The sequence below is a fragment of the Enhydra lutris genome, unplaced genomic scaffold, assembly GCF_002288905.1.
Source record: "Enhydra lutris kenyoni isolate GAN:26980312 unplaced genomic scaffold, ASM228890v2 scaffoldscaffold90, whole genome shotgun sequence".
NCBI classification, from domain to species: Eukaryota; Metazoa; Chordata; class Mammalia; order Carnivora; family Mustelidae; genus Enhydra; species Enhydra lutris.
The window spans coordinates 2332411-2347795 of NW_019154174.1; the positions used below are offsets into that span (position 1 = coordinate 2332411).

General features: G+C 37.7%; 1 protein-coding gene across 12 annotated transcripts in view; it reads right to left on the reverse strand.

Annotated features, from left to right (window-relative positions):
- LOC111162317 (von Willebrand factor A domain containing 3A) overlaps window positions 1-13324 on the reverse strand; it is a 77886-nt gene extending 64562 nt beyond the window's left edge. For 10 of the 12 annotated variants that reach the window (XR_002641567.1, XM_022526664.1, XM_022526663.1 and 7 more), the window contains exons 1-2: window positions 13264-13324; window positions 841-2280 (exon numbers count right to left, since the gene is read on the reverse strand). The gene's annotated coding sequence lies outside the window, so the exon portion shown is untranslated. Of the gene's footprint in view, window positions 1-840; window positions 2578-13263 lie in introns of those variants that run through there. The other 2 variants (XM_022526660.1, XM_022526658.1) reach the window with 2 other exon arrangements.
- Between the last annotated feature and the right edge of the window lie 2061 nt (window positions 13325-15385).

Below are 15385 nucleotides of genomic sequence, written 5' to 3' on the forward strand. Positions count from 1 at the left end.
ACACACACACACACACACACACACACACACACACACCATGCATCTATCTATCTATATACATAAAGGACAGAGAGTATATGCATCTATATATACAGTAAATACAGCAAAATATCTGTAAGAAACCTAATAAACTGTTAATAGTGGTAATTTCTGAAAGGTAGATGGGGGGAGACTTTTAATTTCCTATACTCATTATTTTTTAACTTTACAGACATGTTACTGTAAAAAAACAAAAAAAATCCCTTTGCCCCAGTTTAGGGTTATGGTAACTTCCTTCTCCACAACAGTACTTGGGACAAGAAAAAGTTACTGATGACCCCAAAACAGCAAAAATGAGGTAAAGTGGGGGTGACACCACAGTAGGAGTCCACTACTCACTAACGACATCAGTAAGATATGAGGTACTTAAAAGCTTTCTTAGATCCGTGGATTATCTTTCCTCTAGAGCAATTTATTATGCATAATGGAAAGGATTGTCTTTGATTGGTTCTCCAACTGCATTTGCATTTTGCCACAGAGAACAAGCAATATAAAAGAATGAGTTGTTTTTTAAATTTATTTAAGAAAATAATGTCAATTGTCTAAGATAACCAAATTAAATATTTAAATAAGAAAAGAGTGCCAGAGTGAGGACTCAGCATTTATTTTACTGACTGGCTCTGACAGATAATAGGGATTGATGTAATAGTGACCAAATACAACAGCAGAATTTACTAAAGGGCCATAACATGGCCGGTTGGGGATAACTGCATCTAAAATGAGATCAAATCCTTGAATCTATTCCTTTTAGCAGAAATAATTAAAACCATGTTGGCAGAACCGAGTCTTTGCAAAACATACCAAATATGGCTTCAAGACAGCTGAGAACCCGAAAGCTTGAAGAAGCCTCCAGAGAGTTCTCTCAGGATCGACAGGGTGCTTGCATCATCCTGGTCCTCTTTGGGTTGGTATCGACAGTGGAGCACTATGAACTCGGTAGGAAAGGGTCTTCAGTCCACAAAGGATCTTGAGTAGTAAAGGTCCTAGGTCTTGAATCCTAAGGAGGTCAATGACACTGGCATATTATACAGTCAAATACTTGCCAATAAAATAACCACATTGACTTGCAAGGGCTGATTTAGGAAAGCCTCTGCTTTCAGAAAGATTTTCACTGAAACAGTCCTGGCAGATAGATGGCTAGGTCCCTCAAATACAGTTTCACAGTTTTCCTTTATAACCTAGGCCAAATTTAATTATGATAATTCAATTCACATGTAAAGGAATGTGCCAGGTCTCTAAGGGAAATGAGAAAGCCACATTCCTCACATTCAAGAGTTTATAATCTAGTGGTAGGGAGATGTTTATTAGTAAGAACAGCAGCAACTAATGTTGAATGCTTACTACGAGCCAGGCATTTTCCATGCTTTCTCATTTAAACCAACAATAACCCTATGACATAGGTACTGTTAACCCCATTCTACAGGTAAAAAAAAACCAAGGCTCACAGAGGCTAAGTGATTTATCAAGGGTCACACAGCTAGTATTTTGGAACAGAGATTTGAATCCAGGCAGTCTACTCACCTCAAATAAGTTCTATTAGAGGTATAAGCCAAAGAGAGAGCACAAAAAAATTATCTATGTTTCAAATATGAGCAGGATTAGGGAAAACTGCGAGGAGGAGGTAGTGTAGTCATGGCCAAGGCAAAGAGCAGGTGTAGTGAAAGAATGGAGACTAGCTAGTTTGGCTGTGTAAGGTGAAGAGATACAATGGTGGGTAAAAAGATGGAAGAGACGGACTGAAGCCAGATCAGGAAGTAAGGCTGAAGAAGTTTGCACTTCATTCTGTAGAGTGGGAATGACAGCAACTCAAAGAAATAATATGCTTTCTTTTGGGTTAAGGTAATTTTGGTAGAAATGTGGGATAGTAGTGGGGTGGGATAGATGGAGATTAGTGGAAGGAAGACTGGTTCAGATACTATAGAACACGAACAGCTAGCTGTCCTAGGTCAACTGTCCAAGGACTTTTTGTCACAGACATTTCTTCCTGTGTGGGGTGCCTGCTCTGCTGTTGTGTGACTTCGGGGAAGACAGTCTGCTCTTCTGAGGCCTTGATTTCTTCATTTGGAAAATGGAAACACTGGATGCGCTCTTTTGTATTTCATCCAGCTCTAAAATTTTCTGAGTCTCATGAAAAATCTCTTGAAATTTAATCTTGGGTCCTCCGTCTGCGGATTCAGTCCGTCTGCTGAATTGTAGAAAACTTGAATATGCTTGAAAATACCATCCCATTGTTTTCTCCTCCTGGGAAAAGAACCAAAACTCTAAAAAAAAATAATACAGCATTATGCTTTCTATCTTTGATACCATTTTTAAATACCTACTTTTATTTTGTTGCTGGGTAACTGTGACCCAGAAGAGTTGACTTTGCATGAGAGGAACCCAGTCTTCTAGTCTTGGTGTTTTTCCTATCATCTCCTCATACAGTAGTTAGAACAGAGTTAGTGGAAGACTAAGTCAAATGAGGTGTCTATGGACTCATGTTATTATGGTTTTCTTGGCCCCAATGTGGGGCTTGAACTCATGATTTCGAGATCAAGAATTGTATGCTCCACCAATTGAGCCAGCCAGGCACCCTCATGTTATTGTTTTTAAAGCCAGTCTGTTTTTTTTTGTGTTATACACCAGGGTAGATTTGGATAGTGTGAAGATAGGGTGATCAGCTCATCCCTTTTGCCTGGAACTTTCCCAGTTAGAACACCAAAAGTCTCATTTCCCAGGAAACCCCTCAGTCTCAGGCAAATGGGGATGACTGGTACCCTAAGATGCCTTTATGATCCAGAACTCAAGAACATCCAAATCCTACTTTGTCTTTATCTTCCAACTCCCTGAGAGGTTCCTGTAAGGGCCGTTATAAAGAATAAACAGCAGCAAAGGGTAAATGTAGTGCTTTATTAGTTATTATTTGGCTGGGCTAATCCTGAGACGGCTCAAGAATGCTACAGTAAAGCTGTGACGGAGCACGTGTATGAGTCTAAAGACTTGAGCCCTCTGTCCTCTCCTTCAACCCAAATTTTAAAATTTTGGAAGCCAAATCCTTTGGACTGCAGTGAAGTAGAAACAGGAGACTGAAGCAAAGACGAATGGTCCTAGGTCTATGTGCAAGGGAGAAAGGCAAGACGGCTGGCTTTGAGGGCCTTGGCTCAGTGGATCTCTCTCAGTTCATAAAATCATGATGTCGAAGAGAGAGCCACATATATGTGGGCTCTTATTGCTGATTGACTCTTCTTACTGGTAAACATGCCCTAATCCATGTTCTGGAATATTACCAGCATCTCTTCCCAAGGAGGGAGCCAGGAGCGGGAGTGGAAGAAGAGGGAGATCTTCTCCCTAACCAATGCTAACAAAACAAAACCAAGGGGCAGAGCAGTATCACTGTGTGAATATGTAAAACCTCTGTAAGAAATCAACTTCTGAAATGAATTTATATTTTTATTTTTTTAAAGATTTTATTTATTTATTTGACAGACAGAGAGATCACAAGTAGGCAGAGAGGCAGGCAGAGAGAGAGAGGAGGAGGAAGCAGGCTCCCCGCTGAGCAGAGAGCCCGATGTGGGGCTCGATCCCAGGACCCTGAGATCACCACCTGAGCCGAAGGCAGAGGCCCAACCCACTGAGCCACCCAGGCGCCCTGAGACGAATTTTTAAAATCAAAGCTTATTTCAAAGCAATAGGAGCCTTTTTAGTTTCTTTAGTAGACAATTTATTTTGATAAACTTGCTCAATAACAAAAATACAAGTGAAGAAAATTATGTTCATTTTATACAGTTTGTATTAACAATTTGTTTTGAAACTATTAAGTGAAAAATGTTATAACCAATTAGAAAACAATTCTTAATAAAATTTGGGGTAATATACAGACCTTGATCACAAACTCTAAAATCTCTTGAGGTGATACAACTAATAAGTCCTGTGTAGGGAATCCAACCTACACAGGCCATGTTTTTCCTTCATATATTTTTATCCTTCAAAAATTAGTTCTGAAAGACAGCTTACTGTTTTGAACTGTGAATGTAAATTTAATTTTTAAAAGAAGATCAAAGTGGGTTGATAAAACAGTTACTACAATCGGAGTAACTTGTGGCTAGTAGTCTTTTAATAAAGACAAAATAAATGCAACATGTTCTTCCCATGAAGCCCACGATGCAAAATAATAGCTAAAAGTATATCTAAAGTTAGTTTCCAATACTTTTTCAGGGCCTTTTCTCTAAATCAATAGACTGTATGTCACCAGGACTATTATTTTACTTAAGATATTAAGCAGTGAATTCACAGAACATCAAGCAGGGATATCAAAGCTTTAGGTAAAAGGGTAAAAATCAATGAAGCGTTTTGGTCATTTAGAACATTTAAAAAAAAAAAAAAGAGCCATCCTTCAAAAACAAAACAAATGGAAGAGAAAATAGGATAAGAAGACGAGTCAGAAAAATTACTACACACATTAACAACATAGAACATGGATTACCTTTGGAAAGAATCATACTGAAATGTTTGCTTTTAATGAATTGAAGATTTTTTCATGTTTACAGATGTTTAGGCATGTTCAATAGGAGCTTCCAAAAATTCCAAACTAATTTAAGTCTTGTGCAAATAAAACCTATAGTTTTCAGCAGATTTTACAGTGACGTTCTTAGGTATGAGAAGAATGCACACACTCTAAAAACAATGTAACAGACAAAAGTTTGACAAATGATTGCACCATAAAACAGTGTTTTATATACAGTTTACAAGATATGATTTCCTGCTATAAATTAATACTGTACTATATAGTACTTATTATAGTGACCTTTTTAAAAGCAACTGCTGACAGTTGTCTATCTTTCCACTTACAGGATTTATAGAATTTTATATGAATGAATCCATTTCATTGTTTGGTCTGGAAGAGTACAAAGATTTGACTTCACATACTACTTTATGGGATGGTCTCAATCCTGGGTAGTGTGCTGACTGGTTAGAGGGAGTGTTCCTCTATCAGCCCTTTATGCACTGGACCTCCAAGACATGATGAAATTAAAGACAACTTGATGGTTTGGGTAATAGATACAAATAAAACCTTAAATTTTGTCATCTTATATGCATTACCACTGTAAGTGACAGAAGTAAACAGTGGGGAAATTCTTAGCAGCTGAGAAACTTTCTCTCCCCATGCTCATGATCCAGTTAAAAATATTTTGAGAAACTATTTACAATAAGATTCATCTTTTGGAAGAGAAAAGCTCTTGGTCATATTATAAATTAAGCTGAACCATACTTTGCTAACACTTTATCTCAGTGGTATAATGGTGACAACCAAAGCTTTCCTTCAAAGTGATCCATTCGATTGAGAACCAATCAAATCACAATGGGAACTGCAATCCCAAATGTCCAAGGAACACAGAATCCAGTGGTATTCTCAGAATTAACTAGACATCATAATACTTGGGGGAAAATAGTCTCCTTCAGTCATTTCCCAAAGGTTTCTTTGACCCTGGGAAGGAAAAGTGTGACCTTCCCCCAGAACACTCAAGGAATGCACCACAGTGGTGGTTCACCTCTTACCCTGACTCCTGAGTGAGCTGAAACACTGGGGTTTTCTTTCACAATAAAATACTGTTGAATTAACAGTAAGATATATGAACGTCAAACAAGCCAGTGTGAAACACATCAGGCTCCTCCATTTTATACTCTGAATATCTGAGGAGGCAGCCCCATTTATGAAGTAACCCTTTTATAATTTATAATTGAGCTTTCAAAAAAACAGTGCATTCGTTTCTGTTTGTGTGAAGCATGGACTACACAGGACTCTAACTCTACTAATAGGGACATTTGGGTTGCCATTTCACTAGAAAGGAGAAAAACTTAGCTCCATTGCCAAGAAAGAGACTCCTGCCCCACATTTCAAACAGGAGATTACCTATAGTGTTCATCTGGAAAAAGAACTAAGCACTGATATGAAAGCATGGAAATGTGGAGAAGAAAAATACCGTATTTTAAAACTATTTGTGGATTCGGGGGTTTGCTGCAATGCTGCTTCTAGGAAAAAACGTAAAGCTGTGGGTTTAGTACAGCCCTTTAAAGTAAATGCAAAAATGTTAGCTTTTAGCAAACAAAGGCATATAGCATATAAAGAAAATATTGTATTGCTCAGGTTTTTTGGTAAAGGAGATATATTAATAATGCTTACATGAAAAGAACATACATTTAGTTCTTAGAGCAGAGTGCAGTTAGTGTTGTAGACAGCCAAAGTATTATAAATTGATCTTACTAGTGAACTTTGTATTTATGTAAAGTTGTGTGCTTGAACATAGAAAATGCATTACTGATGTAACAGACTGAGCCGGTAGAAAAAGAGAACCCCTGTACAACAGACGACAGTTGCCAATAATTTAAATAGTGTCAGATTCCCCAAATTATAAGGTTTTACATGATCTTACCTTCTACTATCATATACAAATAAATTAATCCTAAAAAGAATTTTAGCTTAACTTAAAATTGGACCTAAAAAGATATGGGATTATTTGTACCTATTACAAAACCTGTTAAAATCAAGGGCTGCTACAAAGAATGAGGTAAACTGAAGACTCTCTCCACTATGCAGCCTTCAGATAAATGGCTTTTTTTTTCTATTGAGTTCTAGTTTGCACACCACAGTGTTTTGCTAGCAAAGCATTCAGAGTTCTCTTCCAGGAACTGTTTGCATGTGTGTGTATATAAATTTACACACACATACACACACACACACACACATACACACACATATATACACACTGTATACTGCATCAGCAAAATATATATATTATATATATTTATATAAATATAAGGAATATTTCCCCCACCCACCCACCCCCAACAACATGTCTCTTATTAGTGTTTGATTTTTGTTTTGTTTTGTTTTGTACACAGAGAATAGGGAATTTCAGGATTTTTACATACATTTTAGCAAACAAGTTTTGATCTATTGGCTTCTTGGTGTAGTAATGCAACAGCAAATCATTCTGGTGCCAAAGGCTCATACCATTACAAGGAAGCTGTGAACACTAATTTCTTAGGAGGTGAGGCCAGCCCCACATGAACTTCTCTTGTAACCCTCTGGTCCACCATGATTCATAAATACTTAGACTTTTTTTTTCATCAATTATTAGACGTTAAAAACAGAACAACAGAGTCACAAAGGGCCACATGCTTTTTAGTATAAAGCATTCTCCTTCACTAGGTTGCTATCACAGTGCAGACCTGACTGCCTGAATATGCTCAGGAGATTTAGTCAATATTGTCTGTATTTGGTTATGGAAAAGGCTCTCCTTATTGTTTTTTTGTTTTTTGTTTGTTTGTTTTGTTTTTAAATCCAAAGTGCATAGTGAGAACAAATCAAAGCATTTTTTTTTTCCTGTTCAGCATCAGTTTCATCTAAGTGCCTTCCTACGAGAGGACTACTCAGACGCCTTGCCTTTGTCCTCCCCCCTCCAAAAATAAAAAAATAAAATAAAATAAAAAATAATAGAAGAGTTGAGCAGTTTAGACATTCATCAGCCTGGTAAACAAACTTTGCCAGCAAATAGAAGTCCTACTATTGTAAAGAAAATTGATAAGACAAAAAGTACATATGATGACCCAACTACTGTGTTGTTGGGTAATTTATAAGGTTGACCTCCGACTTCATTGATGTAAAATCCTATCGGAAATATTAGGGCGGCCATACAGAAAAGGATCACTGTAAAACAAACCAAAACACAACATTAGTAACATGGTTTGGTGACTAAGAAAACAATGAAAATCTGGCACAAAGGAAGTTTATAAGAAGGGTTGTGGGTTGATAACATGGCCAAACCTGTTAAAACATTGACCACTTGTCAAAAGATTTTACATCTTCTACAGATCACGAATATCCCCAAAGCCTAACAATTATATATAGGAAAAGCTGTGCTAGCCTTTAATACATGTTAGGATGATTTTGAGTATCAGCATTAAGAAAGGTCTCCAAACTTACTAAGTAAGTGCTTATACAAACTATTCTTTTTTTAAATTTTAATTAAAAAATTGAATTCCTGTATATTTAGCAGACATGTATTAATTTCAGGTTGTGCATAAACTATACTTGACCACTTAAAATAGTGACTAAGGGCTCGAGCTAGAATTAGAGAGGGGCTGTGTTCTGGTTCCACTACTTATTAACTGTGCAATCTTAGGTTTCTGGTTCCCTTCTAAAAATGGGGTAAATACCAGAAGGATAAACAAAACAATGTCAAGTCCCTGGCACTGTGCCAGGTTGATAGTAAGTTCTGAATAAATGTTGCATATTATCAGTTATTACTCTGCCAATTCTCTGTTCCTCTCTGTTGATATTAGAAGGAATTGGAGAAAAGGTACAAATATAGTACTATTTATCTTACTCTTATTTATCACTTAGTGGAAAGAACCTCAGACTTCTGAGATGATTAGTAAACTGTCAAGAGTGGTTCTCTCTCATTATGGACAATGTTAGAAAAAAATAAAATCTCAGGTTTTCTGAGTACACAGGTTAAAATGGGGCGGGGGGGGGGACTTCTTTGCATTTTGTATGCAAACACAATGAAATATATTATTTGCTAAAATGTTTCTAGAAAGGTATCAGAAAACCCAGCATCTGGGCAGAATTCCACAGCCCTCTGTTTAAGCAAACAGCTTGTGGCCCAGGGCTACCAAAGAAACACTCTTCCTACTGTACACAAATTACCTGTTGATAGGCTAGCTTTCCCAAGAGACTGTTTCATGCTTTTTGAAAGTACACTGGTCAAAGGTTCATAGTCCTTCAAATTTCTTTGGAGGCAGAAACATTTCTTCAGCATAATATGAAGACAGGTTACTATACTCACTGCATGTGAAGGGGTGAAGCTTTCCATTATTAACCGAATGAGAAACTTCCTCCAAGTTAAACATATCCCCAGGAATACAGACAAAGTCCTGGATAAATACAGCAGCTGACAGTTGTCCTAAATTTTTTTTGTGTGTTAATCAATCAACAAATTTAATAGGAGAGACCTTAAACAGCCAATTAGGAATCTTTTCCTGGAAGAAATACCTCTAGGGTAATATCCAAGGTATTAAAAAGTAACATTTTCTTAATTAATACACTGGTTTATAGAACACATCAGCATTCTTGTTAGCTTTGCACCACCTAGATGGATTATCTTATATTATACAGACAGCCGACTTCATTTTGGGCCAACAACCACATCAAATAATGTTACATAAGTGAATTTGTACTCTTTCAGGTGCCTACAAAGGAACAAATGAAAAATTCACATATTAAGTATTAGATCTTTTGGCCTTTCTGTTGTACCGTCAGCAGCAAGACCATTAGTGCTCTCGATGCCCATTTATCAGTGTTATATATCACCAATTTCTAACAATTCTTATGCCTTAATATGGTTTGGTAAATAAAATGAAACCGTAATCCAAGTAGCTATACACAATCTAACCGAAAAACAATGGGATAAAGTTATTACTTTAAAAACAATTTGTTAATGTTGACTCATATAATCTCAAGAAACACATATAATTTAGAAGTGCTTAGAGATATGCAGATATTACAATTGTTTATCCTGTTAATGTGCCAACTTCACTCCTATCTTTTTCTACTTTCTGCTCTAAAATAAAAATCTATCCTTCATAATGGAGTAATCATTTAATGATTATATTTAAAGTAGAGTTTAATATTTTACAAGAGTTAAATACTTTCCCAATTAGTTAGGAAAAGCTTAATCAAATACTAAGGAAGCAGTAAACTTCTATTTGATCTAATCTTGGTTTTTATTTTTATTTTTTTTAGATTTATTTATTTATTTATTTGACAGACAGAGATCACAAGCAGGCAGAGAGGCAGGCAGAGAGACAGGAGGAAGCAGGCTCCCTGCTGAGCAGAGAGCCCGATGTGGGACTCGATCCCAGGACTCCGAGATCATGACCTGAGCCGAAGGCAGCGGCTTAACCCACTGAGCCACCCAGGCGCCCCTAATCTTGGTTTTTAATCCAAAGAGTTAGGTTCTCTATACTTCTGGGAAGATTTAGTATAAGTGGATGAGTTTTCTTTTAAGCTCTTGGGACCTGTGAGGTTACTTTAGATCTTAAAATATTATTTTTTTTAAAAGATGTATTTATTTATTTATTTAACAGACAGAGAAATCACAAGTAGGCAGAGGCAGACAGAGAGAGAGAGGGAGAAGCAGGCTCCCCGCTGAGCAAGGAGCCCGACATGGGGCTGGAGGCCTGACGTGGGGCTCGATCCCAGGACCCCGAGATCATGACCCAAGCCGAAGGCAGAGGCTTTAACCCACTGAGCCACCCAGGTGCCCCACAAATTTTTTTTTTTTTTTAAGATTTTATTTATTTATTTGACAGAGAGAGAGATCACAAGTAGGCAGAGAGGCAGACAGAGGGACAGGGGGAAGCAGGCTCCCTGCTGAGCAGAGAGTCCAATGTGGGGCTCGATCCCAGGACTCTGAGATCATAACCTGAGCCAAAGGCAGAGGCTTAACCCACTAAGCCACCCAGGCTCCCTAGATCTTAAAATATTATTAATGCTGATAATATCTATCAACTTTTGACAATTAAATTTTGGGTCCTATATAAGACTATAAATACATCACTTCTTATCTTCCATGGCGGAGATTTCTTGATGGTGAGACTCAGATACTGAGTTTACTGGGAGATGGGAATGTAAACTACAGTGGCAGAGTTAAGGATAAGGGTCAGACTTGAAGAAAAAGACACATCTTTGTTACCCTTGCCCCCACAGGCAGGCTGCATCACGTGTGGCTCTTCTCTGAGAGAGTTCCCCACTGTATAAACCTGTTAGAAAATGTTACCCTGATATTTTTACCAAAACTACAGTTTAAGAGGAATGGAAATATATACAACAGAAATAAAGTACATTTTCAAAGGCTGAATGGAAATATCAGGGGGAGTTAGATGCCTCTCAGAACTGCCACCCTAGTGGACTAGCTCTGGTAACAAAAACAATGTATTTAAGGAAGCTGAGAAGAGTAACACAGCCCTATGCTTACTTAGATGACATTAACTATGAATATATTGCTCAGCTAAAAAACCAAGGTACAGAACAGTATAAATAGAATATATATTCATAGAACATTCACATATATACATATATGTTTCTATGCAGAGGACACCTCTGGTAGGAAATCCCAGAAACTGGTAACAATAGTTGCTTCCAGCAAAGAGGTACTAAATGGCAAGGTCATGAAGCCACACATGAGACTTACTTTCCCCCTGGCAATCCTTTCTTAGGCTTTGAATTATGTATCATAGGCACATATTATTTTTAGAAGTTTTATATTATTTAACTAAAAAATAAAGGGTAAACACATTACATTTGGAGGTAGCTACATATACTTACGTATCTGTTGAAAGGAATTGAAAAACAAGATAACCATAGTTCTTTGTTTAATGGGTTCCAAGAACCAAAGGCTCACATAAGCATTTTAATGCTTTCTTTGACTCATACTAGAGTAGTGTTATTATTAAATTACATTTTATATTTTTGGTATTCAGAGCATATGCCTTCCCAAATGTTAACTAAATCCAGAAACTAAATCCTGCCACTTTGACTTTATTTTATTCCTTAAAGAATGAATTCTATCTGGATAAGTAATTGTTATCTGTGAGTAAAGAGTCCCTTAAAATTCTTCATCAATTAATTTAGCAGCACTGTCTCTACAACTGCCTGCGGACCCTACTATTCAGAAAAGAATGGTCTCAGGAGGTCTGTTTGACCTCAAACAAGGTCATCAACTTGTTATACATTTCTTAATAAGAACGGAGAAGACTTTTTTAGTCAAAGTCAACTTGATCTAAATTTTAAAATTAAGGGAGATGTACAGAGAGAAATAAAACAACAGAGCCAGAAACATACACATTAAAGAGTTTCATAGAGAGATAGGGAGAAACTGAGACTCATGAACTAATATCTCTGTCTTAAGGTCTTTAAGGATAAACTGAGCTTTAACATTAATAAGGATCCAAGGGATTATGGCTTACCCCTACCATACAAGTTCTAAATGAAAATACCAAGTGAAAGTAAGCCATGTTATAATAGTCACTTTTTAAAACTTACGCAAACCTGATATAATTATAAGGCACTGAATTAGAAGTTAAATCCCGTGGTATTTGGCATAAGGACTGTTATCCTGTTTTTTAGAGCAGAGTTTCTCAACAGGGCCTATTGCCACTTTGGGCCTCATAAGTCTTTGTTGTGGGGAGCTGTCCTTTGCATTTGTGGGAGGTTTTGTCATTATCCCTGGCCTCTACTCAAGATGCCAGTAAGACCCCCTTAGCTGTGACCATCAAAAATGTTTCCAGACACTGACAAATATCCCCTGGGTCGGGGCGGACAAAATTGCTTTAGAAAGAAGCAAGAAAGCAAAATTACAGAAATATCTTTCCTTTGTGCATTTTTTTTTTTTAAGATTCTATTTGTTTATTTGACAGAGATCACAAGTAGGCAGAGAGGCAGGCAGAGAGAGAGGAGGAAGCAGGCTCCCCGCTGAGCAGAGAGAGCCCGATGTGGGGCTTGATCCCAGAACCCTGAGATCATGACCTGAGCCGAAGGCAGAGGCTTTAACCCACTGAGCCACCCAGGTGCCCCCCTTTGTGCATTTTTTGCTGCTTTTAACTTGGGAAAAGCCCCTGATGTGCTGGGAAATTAAATTAATTTTGTAGAGTACAAGAGAACGTATAATATATATATCATACCCTGGGGCAGAGCTTAATGGAGTATGAAATGTTGATAAATAACTATTAACCAAATGTGTCGGTTTTTTCAATGGTCGCACAACTCACAGTAGAAACTCAAAATTAATATTAAAAAACAAATCACCACCTTAATCTAATTTATATTTCTGTACATTTTGTTCTAGATTTACTTTTATTTGGTAGAGGATACCAATACCTTCAAGAAGAGTAAAAGACTTAGGATAGTGATAGCTCTGAGCCCAGACCTGGAACGCTTATGTCACAATGTGAGCAAAACCAAAATTCATTAATAGAGCGTTTCATACAAAGCAATTAATGTTTTGGATGTCTTGATCTTGTGGTGAGAATTCTGAAGAACTGATGGGACTGTGTAGTCTATATGACGGCCACAGCAAGTGGTGCTCTTTGATGATTATGGAGTCCTTATGACTGATACTTGATATCTTCATTAAATACCAGTGTGCATGCCTTCTAGTAATTTAGTAAGCACAGATTACTTACTTCCAGTGAATGCTATCCATCGGGCATATTTTGTAGCTTCTCTCCGCCAGTGGGAAGCCACCAGCAAACCACATGTGACAGTCAATGAAATGATTCCCATGATGATAAAAAACAGTGTGGTGACCCACTCTGGGGGAAGCCGAGGTGGGATGCACGTCCGGTCTCGTCCATGGATTGTCTGACACTGTCGCACGAGGCCCACAGTGAGTGCTCCTGGGGAGATGCAAAAGGTGGGAGTATTTTAATGGGTTTGGCATTCCTGAGAAGTATCCCCCACCAACACTCCTTTAGTCCTTAAATCTTATTTCTGTGTAGTTCACTCAGGCATTTAATTCCACTGAGTCTCACTATTCAGCATTCCATTGTAGTTACACTTAACATACAAAGTGAACTTAAAAAAAAAAAAACAACACCTCACAAAACCCACAAAACGCAGTTCTTTCAGTCATTCATTAAGCAAATACTTTTCAGAGTACTTTGTACGAGGCAGTGAGTGTTCTGGGCTCCAGGGAAACAACAGTGAATAAGACAGATGGGGCTCCTGGTCTTGCTGAGCTTACACACTAGCCAAAAGAACTGGAACTCTTCTATTCGCAGATCCAAGACTCACTCTATATTATCTGATTTTTGGATGAGGAGAAAAACACCTTTCAGGAAACTGTAGACAAACTTGAAATACGTCTACTCATAATATACAGATAAAATTAAATAATGGTTTAAATATTAGAACCAATATATTTTATTAAAGTTAAAAGGCCTAAGAACAGGGGTGCCTGGGGGGGTTGGTTGGTTAAGCATCCAACTCTTGGTTTTGGCTCAGGTCATGATATCAGTGTCCTGGGACTGAGCCCCACAGTGGGCTCTGTACTCAGCACAGAGTCTGCTTGAGATTCTCTCTCCCTCTCCCTCTGGACCTCCCCTGGCTTGCAAGCTCTTGTTCTAAAATAAATAAATAGGGACGCCTGGGTGGCTCAGTTGGTTGAGCAGCTGCCTTCGGCTCAGGTCATGATCCCAGCGTCCTGGGATCGAGTCCCACGTTGGGCTCCTTGCTCAGCGGGAGCCTGCTTCTCCATCTGCCTCTGCCTGCCACTCTGTCTGCTTGTGCTCACTCTGACAAATACATAAAATCTTTAAAAATAAATAAATAAATAAATAAATAAATAAATAAATATATAAATAAAATCTAAAAAAAGAAAAAGAAAGGCCTAAGAATATTACAATAGAAATACTTTTCAATTAAATTCAAGAAAATGTTGGGAAAACTAGTAGGTTCCTCCCTGTGGTAAGTTCAACAATTCCTGTGCAATGCACAAGTGTTCAGATTGCTAAACCATTACTAGTATGCTTCAGCAGAAAAGCATAAAGTCATTAGTGATAATTTTTCAAATGCCCCTTCTCCAATTTACATAACATGATGACAATTTTTGTAAAACATTAGGTGCTATTTTTTTTTAAAAGATTTTATTTATTTATTTGACAGAAATCACAAGTAGGCAGAGAGGCAGGCATAGAGAGAGAGGAGGAAGCAGAGTCCCTGTGGAGCAGAGAGCCCAATGTGGGGCTCGATCCCAGGACCCTGGGATCGTGACCTGAGCCGAAGGCAGAGGCCATTAGGTGCTATTTTTACATAAACATGTTCTTGTATCAAATCCAAGGAACTCCTCTATCAAACTTGGGGTAAATTAATTTACAGAAAACCAGATAAGGGGAAAATATTTATTTTATTCTCTTCCCATTAAGAACAATTAAAATGTTACTTTTGAGTGAAAACTGTTTCTTTCTCCCTTTAAAAGCAAGTGCAAATGGGAAAATGTTGCTTAAAACACAAGAAATTTCTGGAACCATTGAAAGCATAACAGATTTCTGCATCTTTTTTTTTTTTTTTTGGGTCTTAATTATTTTCTCAATTTGAACAAAAATAATGACAATACCAACAACAAAAGACATTCGCCCTGTGATCATGACCTGAGCTGAAGGCACAGGCTTAACCCACTGAGTCACCCAGGCGCCCCATCTTAGGTTACTTCTTACTTTCTGTTTATGGACATGACAAAGAGCGTCAGGGCTCAAATTTAACATAACCTCCTGTGCCTGTAGATCTGAGTGGGATTGTTCCTGCTTC